We start from the raw sequence: 16,946 nt of genomic DNA on the forward strand, positions 1-16,946 counted from the left end.
AGGAATTATGTATCCTCCACTCTGTGGCTTCTCACGGATCCTTTTACAATTCATTGAAGCATACTACTCACACAGTTCCCTGGCACCTCCAAAAAGAAAATATTATAACAGATGTCAGCTTATTTTTTTCACAAGACATGCATTTTTCCTTACCTGCACAATGTGATAGCAAAGTTAACATATATCATGATTTTAATTAATTATAGATCATAGCAGACAGCAGAATGACCAGGCAGAAATCTGAATAGATCTATGGAAAAAGTATTAGAAAAATAATAGCTATATCCATTTTATAAGCAAAAAACATATAAATGCTTCCTTTTATTTTTCTTGGCACAGAACTTACCATTCTGTTTTGTATCATTCTCATATGATTTCTTTGTGTCTAAAAATTGTCTGCTGCCCATCAACAATTTATATTATTTGACAAAATGCTTGAAACAGTCACAAACAAATGATTGTATGGTTATAAAATGTTGTGGTGTATATAAAATAGTTTCCAATGAAAGCATAGCTTAAAATTTGTGCATTTCTGCTTGAATTTTAAACTCAAATGCACTGAAATGGAGCCCCTTAATTAGTGAGTAATTTAATGGATATTTACTGAAAAATGAGAAGATCAGAAATGGGTCAGAATTTTGCTAGCTATAGTTGTAATACATGATTTCTCCATTTGTTAGGAGAGGATAACATTAGGTCAGACCTGGACATTTCACGACCCCTGTCCAACATGCACAAGGTCAATCGGAAATTCCAAATCAAATGTAAATTGTTTGGTTCGAATTGACGAGGACTCAGAGTAGTTAACACTGAACGAGTTTATTGAATACACAAAGTCAACTGTCAAATGTCAAATGTTGCAACCCTTTTATAGAGAAAGCGTTTGAACTGTAACCAATACAAACAGTCTGTTTTCCCGCTCCTTGGTTGTGGCGTCCAATGATTGCACCTTATTTTCCCGCTTTAAACCTTGCAAAGCTGCACTGTGTTTGCAATCTCTTTCATGGCTTATTGCTAACTATTTACATACACAACACCCCTTACCCCCCAGTTGGTGTCATTTCTTTACAAAATCCATTAGGTATTTTGGTGGCCTATGTATTCTAGAAGGGTATCTGTTACTTTGGCTGCTAGGGACCCTTCTTCCTGGTTGACTGCTTGGCTGCTGGTTACTATGCTGGTTACTACTAGACCTGGGCTCAGGGTTACTGGCTTCAGATGTACTGCCTTGTGTATTAGGTTGTGTTTGGGATTCAGTTGTCACTGGCCTACTTCGCAGGGGTATTTCCCAACCAATTGGACTGAATTGTTGTTGATGGGCATCAGGAAATATGTCATCTTGCCCAACCACTACACCACTTTCTGGCCTAATGTTATCTGTACTGTTTGCCCTTACTGAGCTTTGGTCCCCCTCAGCTGGCACACACCCGCTAGATCTTTTCCTCAGCTGGTCTATGTGTCTTTTACAGATCCTGTTCCCTTCCCCCTCAATGATGTATGATAGGGGACCTAAGATTTCAGTCACCACCCCAGGAATCCATTTATCCCCTTGGGCGTAGTTCCTGGCCCAAATCAAGTCCCCCACTTCAAATGTTCTGTTAGGAATGTCTAATTCAATGTTTGGTTGGAGTCGGTCAGGGTGTAGTCTGTCCAACTTGGTCAAGATTTTCCTTCCCCACCTCATTTCAGCTGGACTTTTTCCTGTAGCCGAACAAGGGGTTGTGTGTTGAGCCAACAAGAACTCAGCTAGTCTCTGATGCCAGTCACCACGAATGATTCTTTTAAGCGCGTCCTTCGTGGTCCTCACGTTCCTTTCAGCCAATCCGTTGGTGGAGGGGTGGAAGGGTGCAGAAGTCTTATGCTTAATCGAATTGGCCTTGAGGAAATCCTGAAATTCAATAGATGTGAATTGTGCCCGTTATCCGACACTATTAAATCCGGCAACCCATGAGTGGCAAAGAGGCCCCTTAATGCCTGTATTGTTCTGCCTGCCGTTACTGAACTGACCGGTACTACTTCTAGCCATCTAGAGTAGCTGTCGACCACTACAAGGAACGTTAACCCCTGGAAAGGTCCAGCGAAGTCAATATGAATCCTGGACCACGGATTCCTAGCTAGCTCCCATTTATGTGTGCGGATGTGTTGTTGTTCAGGCCTGGAACGTTGGCACAGATGGCAATTGGCAACGCATTCCTCAATGTCTTGGTCCAATCCTGGCCACCACAAGTGACTCCTAGCCAGGGCCTTCATTCTTACTATTCCGGGGTGTCCCTCATGCAATTCAAATAGAATAGCTGATTTGTGGATTTCTGGAATTACTACACGAGTTCCCCAAAGTAAGCAACCCATATGAACTGATAGTTCATCTTTCCTTCTGAAAAATGGACTGTATTTTACGTCCGGGTTGGCGTTGGGCCAACCGCTCATGACCCAGGCCATTACTCTCCTTAAGATGAGGTCCTTATTGGTTGCCTCAGCTATGTCTTTAGCAGTTAGGGGCAGATCAGGAATATCTTGTAGGGACATTACTTGTCCCACTGGGGCAGGGTCCTCCTCTGTTGTGCTAAGGGGCAATCTGCTAAGAGCGTCTGCATGACCCATGTCCTTACCTGGTCGGTATTGGAGGGAAAATGAATATGCTGAGAGGAAAATGGACCATCTCAGCATCCTGGGAGACATAATTTGGGGAGTCTGTTTATCTGTGGTAAACAGTCCCAGCAGGGGTTTGTGGTCTGTCAGTATTGTAAAGTTCCTGCCATACAGGTAGTCGTGGAACTTTTTAACTCCTGCCACTATGGCTAAAGCTTCCCGGTCAATTTGAGCATAGTTCCGCTCTGCCTTGGTTAGTGTGCGGGAGTAGTAAGCAATGGGTCTTTGCATTCCCTGGGTGTCTAAATGGCTGATTACTGCCCCAACGCCATAAGGCGAAGCATCGCACGCCAGGTAGATTGGTCTGTTTTCTATAAAGTGGGTTACAGTTGAGCTACTGGAAAGGATATCTTTTAAGGTCTGGAAACTCGCTTTGTGCTTGTCTTGCCAATGCCAAGGGGTCTTCTTATCTAAAAGCCTGTGCAGTGGTTCTGCAATGGCAGCCTTATGTGGCACAAAAGTGTGATAAAAATTTACCAAGCCTAGGAAGGCCTGTAGCTCAGCCTTGTTCCTTGGTTCAGGCGCCCCTTTTATTGCTTTAATTTTTTCAGGGGTAGGGTGGACTCCGCTTTTGTCAATCCTGAACCCCAAAAAATCAGTGGATTTAACCCCTATGCTACATTTTTCCTTTTTTAATTTTAATCCAGCCTTTCTAAATCTACCCAGTACCTGTTCCAGTCGCTCCACTAACATTCCTTCATCTTTTCCAGCTATTAGGACATCATCAAAGTAAGGGCATACTCCAGGTATGCCCTTTAAGGTCCTCTCCATCACTTCTTGAAAGATGCCTGGAGCTGCTGCAATTCCAAATTGCAGTCTGTGGACTCGGAACGCCCCCTTGTGGGTAACAATTGTCTGTGCCTCTGCCGCCTCTTTGGAAACAGTCAACTGTAAGTACGCATGCGCCAAGTCGAGCTTGGTGAAGATGGCGGCGTCCTGGATCGTGGCGAGGACCTGCTTCACCGTCGGGACCGGGTAAGCATGCTTTTTCATTCCAATGTTGAGGGTCGCTTTGTAGTCGGCGCAGATCCTCACATCCCCATTGGGTTTGAGGGGTGTGACGATCGGCGTCTCCCACAAACCGCCTTCAACAGGTTCTAAAACTCCGAGGCCTACAAGCCGGTCGAGCTCGGCCTCGATTTTTTCTTTTAAGGCAAAAGGTACCCTCCGGGCCTTTAGCCTGATGGGATTTACTGAGGGGTCTAGGTTAAAATTAATGGGGGGCCCTTTATACTTGCCTAGAGATCCATCGAATACGTCTGCAAATTCTTTGCAGACGGATTCGAGGGTCTTATTTCTAATCACCGAATTTATTCCCCCTATCCAAATTCCCAGGGCAGGAAACCAATTAAGTCCTATTAAGTTAGTCCTATTCCCCTCCGTAACTACCAAATCTAAGACCCCCTTAAACCCCTTAAAATTTACTCTAAGGCTGGTCTTTCCTTTTACGATTATTGGACTTTTTTGGAAGTCCATTAATTGAATATTTGTTGGACTAAGTGGAATTCTTTTTCCACTTAGTTGTTCAATTTTTTTAAGGGTTTCAGTGGAAATTATCGACACTGAAGCCCCAGAGTCGATTTCCATTCTGCAAGGAACCCCTTGCAGAAGGACTGTGATTTTTAATTTTCCGTCCGGAAAATCGTGCCCCCTTCCCTGCCGTCTCCGATTGACTCGGGCCACCTCCCTTAGGTTAGGAAATTTCGCCCGGGCTCTAGGGGTCTCCTTGCCACTAGCATTGGGGGTTACCTTACCCTCTGGCCACACATCGACTTCATTCAGACGGGAGTCCCGAACGCGGTTTCTGCAGATGGCCTGGATGTGGCCGGTCTTGCCGCAAGCCCTGCACTTGGCGGTGCGGAATCGGCAGGAAGCGCGGGGATGGTTGCCGCCACAGCTGCCGCATCGGTTCTGGGTGTCGTTGTCGCGCGGTCTGGTTGCGGTGTCCCGCCACGGTCGTTGTGCCCCGGTCGGTGGTCTTTGCGGTGTTGCGGGTTGTTGTCGGCGGCCGGGTTCAGGCCCCTCGCTTCTAAGTTGTCTGGGTGCCATCTTTCCAAATCGCCTGGAGACTTCGGCGATCTCTTCCTCCCACTGCTGATCCACCTCCCCGCAGTCCACATAGCCCTCTTGGTTAATTTCAGGTGCTGTCGCCATGCTACTGTGGGGGGGGTCGCGATACCCGGTTGACTCATACGTTAGGAGTTCATCGAGCACTTCCTGTAAATCGCCGGTAGGTTTGGCGATTATTCTATTCTGTAATTGTTCATCGCGTAAGCCCAGCACGACTCTGTCCCGAATCCTGATTTCTAAATTATCGTATTTGCAACGTACTGCGGCTTCCCTGACGGCAGCGACGAATTTCTGTATGGACTCCCCCGGTCTCTGATTTCTCTTCTCGAAGATGCGCCGCCAAAAAAGTTCGGACCTTCGGGGGGTAAAGTGAACCTTTAGTTTAGCGAGGAGGTCGGCATAGGGCACGCTGGAGACTGGTTGTGGCTGGCACAGCCCGACAGCGATTCTGTAGACCGGTGTGCCGCAAATTGTCAAAAGTGCCGCCGCTTTTTTTCGGTCGTCAGTGATTCCATTCACTAACAAGAATCCTTCGACCTGACCAATGTATTCTTCCCAATCTTCGGGGAAGTTAGGGTCAAATTCCTTCAGTGACCCGATTTGCGCCATTCGGAGAATTTTTTTTCCTATTCTGCCGCGGCCGCTCGGTTGACGGTGACTCACTCTGAATTTGCCGCCTTCACGACAATTCTTCCTAATCTCTGGTCTTCTGTCAATCCCACCTTCGTCGCCAGTTGTTTGGTTCGAATTGACGAGGACTCAGAGTAGTTAACACTGAACGAGTTTATTGAATACACAAAGTCAACTGTCAAATGTCAAATGTTGCAACCCTTTTATAGAGAAAGCGTTTGAACTGTAACCAATACAAACAGTCTGTTTTCCCGCTCCTTGGTTGTGGCGTCCAATGATTGCACCTTATTTTCCCGCTTTAAACCTTGCAAAGCTGCACTGTGTTTGCAATCTCTTTCATGGCTTATTGCTAACTATTTACATACACAACATAAATAAATACATCACAGGAGGTGGGAGAAGAAGCTGGGTTGGATCTGGCTCTGCACAGTCACTGTGCATTCCTTTAGTTGGCTGGTGGTTGCTGGAGGGTAAGGAGAGAAAGCACTTTTTTGTGCCTACGCAATGCTCGGCCCCTTCACCTGTAGCAGCTTGAGCAGGCAATGGCGCTGGTCGTTAAATGAGGGGACCCAGGTTTGGCCACCAACTGCTTCCTTGGTCCAAGTGTGGCCTTCCTGATGAGTGGGCGGAGCATAGCCAGGAGCTAGCACACAAACAGAAGCATGGTAGCCACAGCAGAAGAGCAGCAGAAGAATATTAAGTAGAATTAAGTTCAGCCTAGTAGTTCGGCCCTCCACAACAGTCCCAGTTCTTCATGTGGCTCCATGGGAATTTTAATCGCCCACTCCTGCATTAGGTGATAGCAGGAGAAGCCTGACTCAGCTGCCATATCTACCAGAATTGACTATCTCTTATTTAATTCTGACATCTCCCCTGAAATTAGTTCAATATACTCTTTTCCTGCCAATGGATATTTTGTTCAGGATCATTTAGGATGGTTAGTGTTATCGCTAACCCTAGATCATTTCTGATGATTAACTGTGGGCAGCTTCCAATTAAAAACCTACATATAATCAGAAGACATGTTGGGTTTACTCTAACATTAGCTTAGTGGAGGAGAAGGCCTTAGTTGTTGTTTTTTCAGCAGGTCAATATTATATGAAAAAATATTTATTTGTTGTCTTATGAAACATGTTTTAAGTATTAGATAAACAATCATTTCAGATAAAATATAATACCATAAAAACTCAACATACATTTCTTTAGCACATTTCTAAGAATCTTTACCTCAAGAAGCCACTTTTAATAAAGATTTTTGTGAGAGCTAGATGTCAGAAGCAAAGAGACAAAATAATAATAAGAAAGAGAGATCAACTCTCCTGCTAGGCAGATATAAGATTTTGCTTCTTCTGTATATATGGCTTGCAGCTTAGAATTTTGATTTGCTGAATTTCTTCATCAATGGTTTTTCTGGTACCCACAGTATCCACATCCAAGTAGTTTATCAAGGACTGCACCCTTCGATGTCTATGTGCAAGACTTCTCATGCCAGAAGCCTGACAGGTTTACATATCACGGAAAGAAAAATTAAGCAGCATACCACATATGTTGTTGTTTGTTGTTTTAATCATTCAGTCTTATCCAACTCTTGGCGACTTTATAGGCAGGTGCTCTCCATGCTACCCTGTCAAACACAGTTTCTTTCAGTTGTTGGATGTTCATCTTTGTATAAGTTTTGATGTTATCAAGCCAGTGTGTTCATTACTTGCCTCTTCTTTTTGTTCCACTAACCATTCCCAGCATTCAGTGACTTCTCCAATGAATTTGCACGTATGACCAGTGGTGGGATTCAAATACGTGAACAACTGGTTCTCTGTGTGGATGCCACTTCCGGAAGTCCATTCTGGGCCTGGGCAACAAAAAATTAGCTACTGGTTTTGCCGAAGTGGTGCGAACTGGCTGAATCCCACCACTGCGTATGATATGGCCAAAGAAAATCAGATGTCGTCTTGTGATTTTGGCTTCTAATGATGTATCTGGTTTTATATCATTCAGCACCTCTCTGTTGGTTACCCCCCCCCATATGTGTGTGTGTGTGCGTGCGTGCGTGCATATATATGTATGTAGGCATAAAATTGTGGGTAACGATTTTCCTAGCAAGATGCTATAAAGTAAGAAGAAAGTGGAATGAAACAGATTATGGGAAATCTTTCCATAATTCAAATAATTACAACTTGCTTTGTGTGAAACAAAAGGGAATTTTTCTTCCTAACTCCCAGATGAATCTAGAGATAGGCTGACCTCATTTTATACACTTCCTCACTCAAGAATAGTCTAGAGAAGACCTTTTCTCTGTCACTAAAGGCTGGAATGGAGAGATGGACCTCTTCCAAATATTTGAAAACGCCTTAAAATGGGTTCTTTCATAACTATAAATCAACATTTATCAAGTCTTTCTGAGTTAGAAAAATGATCTGAGCTGAAGCATTTCCCAGAAAATTCCTTGGTGTGCATGTGAATGAGAAAGGCAGATTTGCAACAATTTTGTGTAATAAATGTCTTGTGCATAAAATAAAGTAACAGCTTGTAAAATATCTTGAAAGTATTCAAGCATCATTGTAAAATATTGCAATTTACTGAGATGCATATTTCTCAGAAAGAGACATGCTGATAATAAGGAACAATAGACAGATCAAAAGGTCTGAAATCTGTTGTCAGGATTTGCTTTGAAGAAAAAAGATCTGAGGCTGAATGAAGAGAGGTTGAGAATCAGCATGATTTATTGTCTGGTATTTGCTTTTTTTCTTTTTCCAGACATGTACTAACAAGGGATTTTCATACTGTTCTGTGTTATCTGTCTTTAGAGTTTTTCTTATTCTAAAAATTGCTCTTAATTGCAGGCAACTAGCATCATTTGATCCAATCTAACACGATGCTTTTCTTTATACATATACTTCCAAAGAAATTCCATTGAAATATGGCTTGTGGCTGTTTGCGTTGATATGCTGGAATAACTTTAAGGAAAAGCAGAAAATGTTTAATATCATTTTATATAATTGTTAATTACATTTCAAAATCATGCCTGGGAGAAACTGGATGCATTCAGTTATACAATGGGTGCCACATAGGGCTCCCAGAAGCTAACAGTTATTAGATTTTTATTCCAACTTCAAATCAAGATGGTGTCCATACCTAGCATTCCCACATTCTTTTTTCTAAATGAGGCTGAAAGTCACCAAGTCAGTTTTCATCTTCATTTTCAAAGGAGGCCTTGAATTCATGGTCGAATTCATGATTTCTAGTCCAGCATCTTATCCACCACAACAAACTGTCTTTTGGGGATCACAAAGTCATTTCAGCCTACCACCAGCCCATCTTACCTCTCCCTTTGGGGATTTCTGGGGTCATGATTTCTCAAATCTGGACATCCCAGTTGCAGAGGTTGGTGGGAAAGTGGGAGAAAGGACTTTATTTTGGAATTTGGAATTTATTCTGAACACTGTCCAAGGTCAGGAATTTGCAGCTGAATTGTTTAATGAATTCATTATAAACCAATCCCAAATTTTCAAATATGTTATTCTCTTGCTGACTGAGGAAGAAATATTGAATTCAACCTTTTCCAATATTTTTGCATCAAGCTTTACACACAGAAGCATTCTTCAACGATGTGGCAGAGAAACAATTTGGGTGGCACAAGTGTAATTAAAACAGAGTCAGCTTAATTAATTGGTATGCTTGCCAGAAGTTAAATTGTTCAGTGTTGTTCTGTCAAAATGACATGTTAATAAGAACATCCGCTGAGCCGTTGACTACTATTAGGTCCATAGCTTACCACTACATTTACCCATTCTTAATTTCCAGTTCCACATTTACAGAAAACGTTACTATTGTTTAACCATGTTATGAGAGACTTTTTGAAGAAAAATGTGACCAGTTAAATTACAAATAAGATGTTCTTTCTCCAGGGGAGTTAATTATAATGTTACCTTATAGTTGGATGAAGTGACTTACATACAGTAAACATACCTTCTTCTGCTCTCATTCTGTTGCTGTTTTATTGATTTTTATATGTAACTTGAAGCATAGTTTGAAATAGTTTAGATTTCAGAAATCTATGAAAACACATGATTTCCTCTCTTGTACCTCACTGATTCTTCAATTAGATGATATTAAAGAATTTCCGGATCCTTTTTTAAAACTAAAGTTTATCTGTTAGGGATAAGGGGGAAACCCTTACAAATTAAGTAGCAACAGATCAGTTGTTGATGGAAAAAAATGAACGGATATTCTTTTGAACCAATTAAACTATTGAAACAAATAAAATTTGTAAATAAATTGTAGCATGGGATACGTGTAAAAAACAACAAGATTATGCTAAAGTACTCTTCCTTAAATTGTCACAAACCACTCAAAAATTCCTCCATATTTCTTTTATTCACACTTTGCTCTACCAGAAGTTGTCCATCCATTATTTTCTTATTATGATTTTTTAAATTCTATTTTCTATCAATCATTTTGTTGGATTTCTATTTTGCCTCTTTGTTCATAAATACCACTTCAGGAAGCAAAAATAAGAATAAAACTAAAAACAATATGAAACATAAAGATCAATTTGAAAAAAAAAACTTCAAAACATTTTGCAATTTTAATAAATAAGGAAATGTAGATATTTGTAGTAAAGGTGAGAATGATTGTAGAAAAGTATTACATGCTCCTGCCTGGTGTATTGACATCTGTTACACAATATCTCCCCTTTAAATCTAGGGGAAAATATTACAGTTCTGTATGCTGTAACAAATGCAAGAACATATTACTGGACATATAAAGAATTAGAAAACATTGAGTTGGCTGGAGTATTTGCTCCGGAATTATGCCACACACTCATCCTGGTCTGATATGCACATTCTAATCCATCTATCCAGCTGGTCTATATCACACACATGTTGCACACATCCCCCAATGTGGTATTGATACTATCATATATGGACACTCCACCATAACACTCTTAGCACACTGGGTTTCTGTCTCCACTCTTCCCAAGCACAGCAAAGGCACAGTAGAGATAGCAGCAGGTAGGTTACCTCTAACTCTGCAGAGCAGGGGTGTCAAACTCGCAACGTCATGTGACGTGTTGCGAGGTATCGCAATTTTTTTGCCATTGCCGGCAATGGGGGTGGGCGCGGTTTCGTTATGACGCATCCGGCCCGTGGGCTGGCAGTTTGAGACCCCTGCTGTAGAGAGAGAGCATGCTCTAGTTTCAGCATACATGTTGCTCATTTAAAGTTTCTATTTTAACATAGGAGCTAATTCTGAGTTCAAGGTGATTTCTCAGTGGAATCCCTTCAGTTTCTCTCCAAATCACTTTGAACAAGCTTTCTGCCAACGCTCTTGCCAGAAGTGGGAGCTCTAAAAAGGGGCAATTTCATCTTTCTCTCCAAAAGTCCCTTAAGAAAAAGATGAACCCACCAGAACAGACAAGAACAGCTTCACTTTACTGTTTGCATTCAGAACCAATAATAATATAGCACCAGGGTTTTCAACCTTTTCACCCATTGTACCACTTTAAGGATATGGCAACATCCGAGTACCACCAGTCACCTAGCAAGGTGTCAAAAACTTGATGACCAAAAAAAAAAGGAAAAAAGTGATGAAGTACAAGTAGTCCTCAAGTTACAACAGTTCACTTAGTGACTGGAGCCTGTCGCTGATCCTGGCGCTTCCACTGAGCCCTGACAGCCCCGAAGAAGCACTGATTCTGGCACTTCCGCTGAGCCCTGACAGCCCTGCAGCTCCAGCCATCTCTTGCTCAGGCTTGTGTGGTGCTGCCATTCCCCTTCCCCACTACCACTTTTCTAGCATTGTAGTGTACCACCTGCCAGGTGCCAATGTACCACAGGTGGTACCCGTACCTCTGGTTGAAAAGCCCTGATATAGCAGACACAGTTACAAGAGAAAATGTAAACAACAAAAGCTATGGAACCCATTGGGAATGAATTTCTGCCTTAAGCAATTGTCTTTAAAGGTGCCGTACATTTCAAAATCATAGCACATTGTTAAAACAATCCAACTCCCATTCACCCACACATGCCAGATGCTGCTGAACAAGCCTTTTCCCTCTTACTCATTAATAGTCTTTTCGGTTGGTCCCTTGTTTTAAAGCTTTTACACTTAGTCCCTTTACTTCCTTATGTTGGCTACTTCCTTTTCCTTCTTGTTTTTCTAGTTCTTCCTTTGGCTACTCCTTTCTCTCCCTCTGCCTATTTGAATCAAGTCTGTCTCTATACCAAACGTTTTTTATACCCATTTCCAAATTCTGAGGTTTGTTTCTGTCCTCTCTACTCTTCTGGATAACCTCCCTCTCACATCCAGAGCCCTAAATTCTGATTTCTTGGCAGGCTATCTGCTAACACCCTTTGAGTTTCCATGGTCTGTTTACCTTAACATCTGAAGAGTTTGTTTCCTCTATTTCAGATTCTTTCCAATTATAGTCCTGTAGGGTCAAGATCCTAAACACTCAAGTTAACTTCATTGTTTCTCACAGCAAATTCTTACCAGTTTGCAATCAGTTGATTCTCAATTCTCTAACTTTCTGAGATAACACATATTGCTAATGCCATTTAAGACGTATTCGTTCTTCCCTATTTTTTCCTCTTTTCAGAGGTGAATTGTGCATCCTAGACCTTTCCAGCTAATATGTTCGATCTTTGGGTATTTGAGCATGTATGAAGGAAAGAATATACTTATGGGCAGGAATGCTTTAAAAAAGAAGAATGTACGGTATTGGATGCTAATATTTAATTATACTATTTCTTCTTAAAAGCCCTCACAATGTTTTTAGAAAATGTTAAAAATTCAGATTGTCATCTGGATCTGTAAAAGCTCCAGGTAGGTCTGTATATAATAAAATAAATGGTTTAGAAACATTGCTTCCGTTTGCCCTTCAGTTTTGAGTATCTCTAGATTGTGAGCTTTGGTTTATAAATAACTTTTCTTTCATTGTTAATGACTGAAACCAATTAAAGGCAGAGGGAACACAACACTATTGTTTTCTGCTCTCCTTCCTATCTTAGTTCAACATTCATATGTATCAAATGACCTCTTTTCTCAGTCACTGATCTGGAAACTGGCCTTTAACTGATTTCCTTTATTTAAACTAACCATTTAGAAATTCATCCAGAATTTAAAACGCTTATAGGAGGTATAAGATTCCTTTTTGTTGATAATTTGCTAGAATGAGCTGATGTGCTTATACCTCAACTTTCAAACAAAATATTAAAATATTGTATCTTCAACTGAAGAAGAAATTAATACAAATGCAATTTGAGTTTTAAAAATCTCTATCAGTAATAGATTGATTACTATTGCCAAAGGACCTTTTGGCACAATTAGTAATTACAAGGAATTATTCTGAAGAATATTCTTATTGAGCTGCTTTAAAGGGAACCCAGTGTCAACTCTGGTATTGTCCACATTTTTCCCATTTTTTGTACTGCAAAAGTAATTGCTAAGGAGAAAAAAAACAAACAAAAATAGCTGCATAATACATTTAATCAGTAGTATAAAAGAGCCATCCATTTAAAAGCACCTAAGCTTCTGCAGTTTTTTCCTGTAGAGCATCTTTTATTCTCATCATCTTTCCAAATTCTTGGGAACATCAGTTTGAGTACCCCTGAAATGAATCAGGCTGTTATTGGAGAACAATTTAATTCACATCACATTTGCTAAGTATGGAGCTCTTCGATGTCATTCTTCGCCCAATAATTAATCTGTAAGCCTTCCTATGTAAAGGACCCAAATATTTTAAAAACAACCAGACCCCAGCCATTATTGGAAGAAGGGACTACCTCCGCTTCAATTCCCCCCCTCCACTTACTTTCTTTCCTTCACTGCTCATTTGGCAGTTTGCCTACCCACCAGCTGCTATTCCACATACCACTACTGGATGGGTCCTTCTTTCGTAAAGGGAAATCCTGGCTGTTGTGCAAAAGGAGGAGCATGAAGGGAGGTCCTGCTCCTCTAGCTCTCACTCCCTGGCCTGTGGGATGTTTCCATAGGACTCCTTGCTATAGCTGGGAGGGTGGCAGGCGAAGATGACAAAGGGCAGTTGGGCTGGTGGAGGGCAGCAGAGTGTGGGGGGGAAACATTGCAAATGTAGGAGGGGACAAGTTTTGTTCACATGACCACGTGGGTCCTGTGACAACCAGAACTTCAAGAACTCATTCTAAGTCCCTTCATTCAGCACAGTTGTAATTTCGAAGGTAGCTAAAGAAATGGTTGTTAAGCAAGGACTACCTGTATTCAGAATAAATGTGTTATGGTGGAATGTGCGTCAGCAGGAACAATGGGAAAGAGTTTTGGCAACACAGAATTTTGCCAGAGAGAGGCCCAGATTAAGAGATTGTATAGTCAGGAATTGAAGAGAGGAAGAGGTTCAAGGTAGTCACCCCCTAGAACAGGGGTCCCCAACCCCCGGTCCATGGACAGATACTGGGCTGAGACATGGCAACAACCGGTCTGCACAAATAAGCAAAGCCCCATCCATGAGATGCAGGCAGCACACAAAGCCATACTCTCTGATCCGCAGAAAAACCTTTCTCCACAGAACCGGCCCCTGGTGCCCAAAAGGTTGGGGACCTCTGCCCTAGAATATCTCAGGATATATCTAGTAGGGTTCAGTGTTATAGCTTTAGTATGGCAAGATTCTGTCCATTAAAGGTAAAGGTAAAGGTTCCCCCACACATGCGTGCTAGTCGTTTCCGACTCTAGGGGCTGGTGCTCATCTCTGTTTCAAAGCCAAAGAGCCAGCACTTGTCCGAGGATGTCTCCGTGGTCAAAGGCGCATGGAACGCTGTTACCTTTCCACCGTAGTAGTCCCTATTTTTCTACTTGCATTTTTTACGTGCTTTCGAACTGCTAGGTTGGCAGAAACTGGGACGAGTAACAGGCGCTCACTCTGTTATGTGGCACTCGGGATTCGACCCGCCAAACTGCCGACCTTCTGATCGACAAGCTCAGCGTCCTAACCCACTGAGCCACCTCTGTCCATTAGGTGTATGCAATTAAGGGATTAAACTCCACTGGACTTCACTATGTCATCTCAGAGGTTAGGCTCGACATGTATTATAATTAAACATATTCAACTGATCATACTAGTTTTAATTTTCTATCATTTGAACTTGTCTAAAACTAAAACAGTTTGAAAAGAGGTTGCCTGCTTTATTTAGATGATACATGAAGATGCCAAGCAAACATAATTTTGGTAGAGGCATTCTCTCAAGTAGGAAAAGACTGTTTTTTCCACTACTTTTAAGATGGTGCTCCATAACTGCTAGACCTGCACAGTGCTTTGGGTTCAGAGACAAAACAGTATTCAGAATTTGCAGCAGCACCTGCCTGCAACTTCTCAAATCAAATCTGTTTTTTCTCAAGATTATGCACAGCCATACAATTCCAGGGGAAGGATGCAACAAAAGTTGCAGACAGGGGCTATTTTGCATCTTCACATGCTTTAAAATAAATCATCATTTTCTCTTCAAGTCTGAAGGTCTGCTGGGCCCTGCCGTCAAGTTTCTGCTGCTGTTTTAACTTATAATTCTTTTTAATCAATTAAAACATGAACAATGGTCATATCAATATTTATTTCTGTACTTCATTGTCAATACATCTAAAAATATCAATATTATCTACTTATCATGGATTCAGGTAAGTCTCCTGAATAAAGTGGGGAGGAGTGTTGCAAGGAATACTTGTTTTGACTATGTGAATCAACTTTCTTCTTTTTGTAGATCAGCAGTTCTCAGAGTGTGGTCTGGGGATTCCAAGATACTTTCTTTTTTTTAGTATATTTTATTCATTTTTTTAGAAAGACAATCTTTAGTACTTAGTAAACAATGTGTTGTCTGGGTTCATATACTTAACAACAGCGAATAGTAGTTAATTTATATACTTTCATAATCAACATATTAACTAGAAATACTTTCCCTTGGTCCTCTGTTCTTCCAATAGGTTCTCCATTTACCAACATTAAGCAAACATAGTTCTTAATACTTTCGATACATACAGATTTAAATATAAACATATTTCTAATATTTAACAATAACATCAGTATGTAATCTTTTCTACTCAGCTTATTTTACAGCTGCATTTGCAAAAAATCATCTTATGTAAAGTACTATAGGTCCTGTTTTCAGAACGCTTATTTAAGCTGTTTCCCCTCAGTAGTCAAAACATTTCTTGTCAGTTAGTTTTTTCAGAACTGATTACATTTAAATATCCAAAATATTTCATGTTTAAATCATCCCAATATTTTTACATTTCCCATATCATCAGAAAGAAAATACTATATTGCTTATAGATCACATTTCTCTTACTGTAAAACTCCTTCATTTCCAAGATTTAACTATTCTTTTAACCATATTTAGACAAATGTTTGGTCATATGATATTCCATCTGGTATGTCAAGTCATCTCTCTTAAATCTAGTTCTCGCCTGTTCTTATTTAAGCTTAAGTTCCCTTCAGTATTCAGAACGTTTCTTATCAGTTATAATGTTATCCAAGTGGACTACAGTTGAATACCCAAAACATTTCATTCATTTAAATCATCTTGTTATTTTTTCTCATATCATAAAGCAATACTATACCACTTATAAATCACCTCTCTCTTACTATAGAACCCAGTAACAAGGTTGTGAAGTGAATTTGACTTCCCCATCATTTTGCCTGTCAGAAGGCTGCAAAAGGGGAATCACGTGACCCGGGGACTATGTAACAGGTGAGATTTAAGGTGCTGGTTCATACCTATAAAGCCCTACATGGCTTAGGTCCGGAATATTTGCAGGACCGTCTGCTGCCAGGAACGACTGCCCACCGCCCTGTGCGCCCACACATGGAGGGCCTCCTCAGGGTGCCGTCGGCCAGACAATGTCGACTGGCGACCTCCAGGGGGAGAGCATTCTCTGTGGGGGCACCTGCCCTTTGGAATCAAGTCTCCTTGGGAGCTCCGGTTGGCCCCGGATCTCCGTTCCTTTCGTTGCGACCTTAAAACATGGCTTTTTCAACAGGCCGACCTGGACTGATGGAAGGGAGGTTTTCTTAATTTTGTTTTATTGTGTTTTTAATTGGACTATTTATGGGATAATTTGATTTAATACCTTTTAATGTTTGTATTTTGTGTTTTTATCGTTGTTCGCTGCCCTGGGTCCTTTGGGAGATAGGGCAGCATACAAACCCAATCAATCAATCAATCAATCAATCAATCAATCAATAAATAAGAGTCAGTTGCCAAGTGGCTGAAATTTGTGCCCATGGGGGGGAGGGGGGATGCCGAAAGAGTCATAAGTGTGAAACATGGTGATAAGTCACTTTCTTTCAGTGCCTTTGAAACTTCGAACCGTCACTAAAAGAACTGTTTTGTAAGTCGAGGACTACCTTGTACTCCATCCGGAGCAGCGACCCCCCCCTGACTCAAATGGCCATGCGTGGCCCGCAGAACTCTGCGCTGAAGTCAAGTCCCAAAAGAATGTAATCCCTGAGGAAGAGTGCAGGGCGCTTCGTCCTCCAGATGTCTGAAAAACAGACATGAGGACCCAGATTGTTGGGGGCAATAAGATGACTTTGTAATAATGCCGCTTGGGGGGTGGGGGCGAAAGCCCTAATA

This window comes from Vipera ursinii (assembly GCF_947247035.1).
Source record: "Vipera ursinii genome assembly, chromosome: 1".
Lineage (NCBI taxonomy): Eukaryota > Metazoa > Chordata > Lepidosauria > Squamata > Viperidae > Vipera > Vipera ursinii.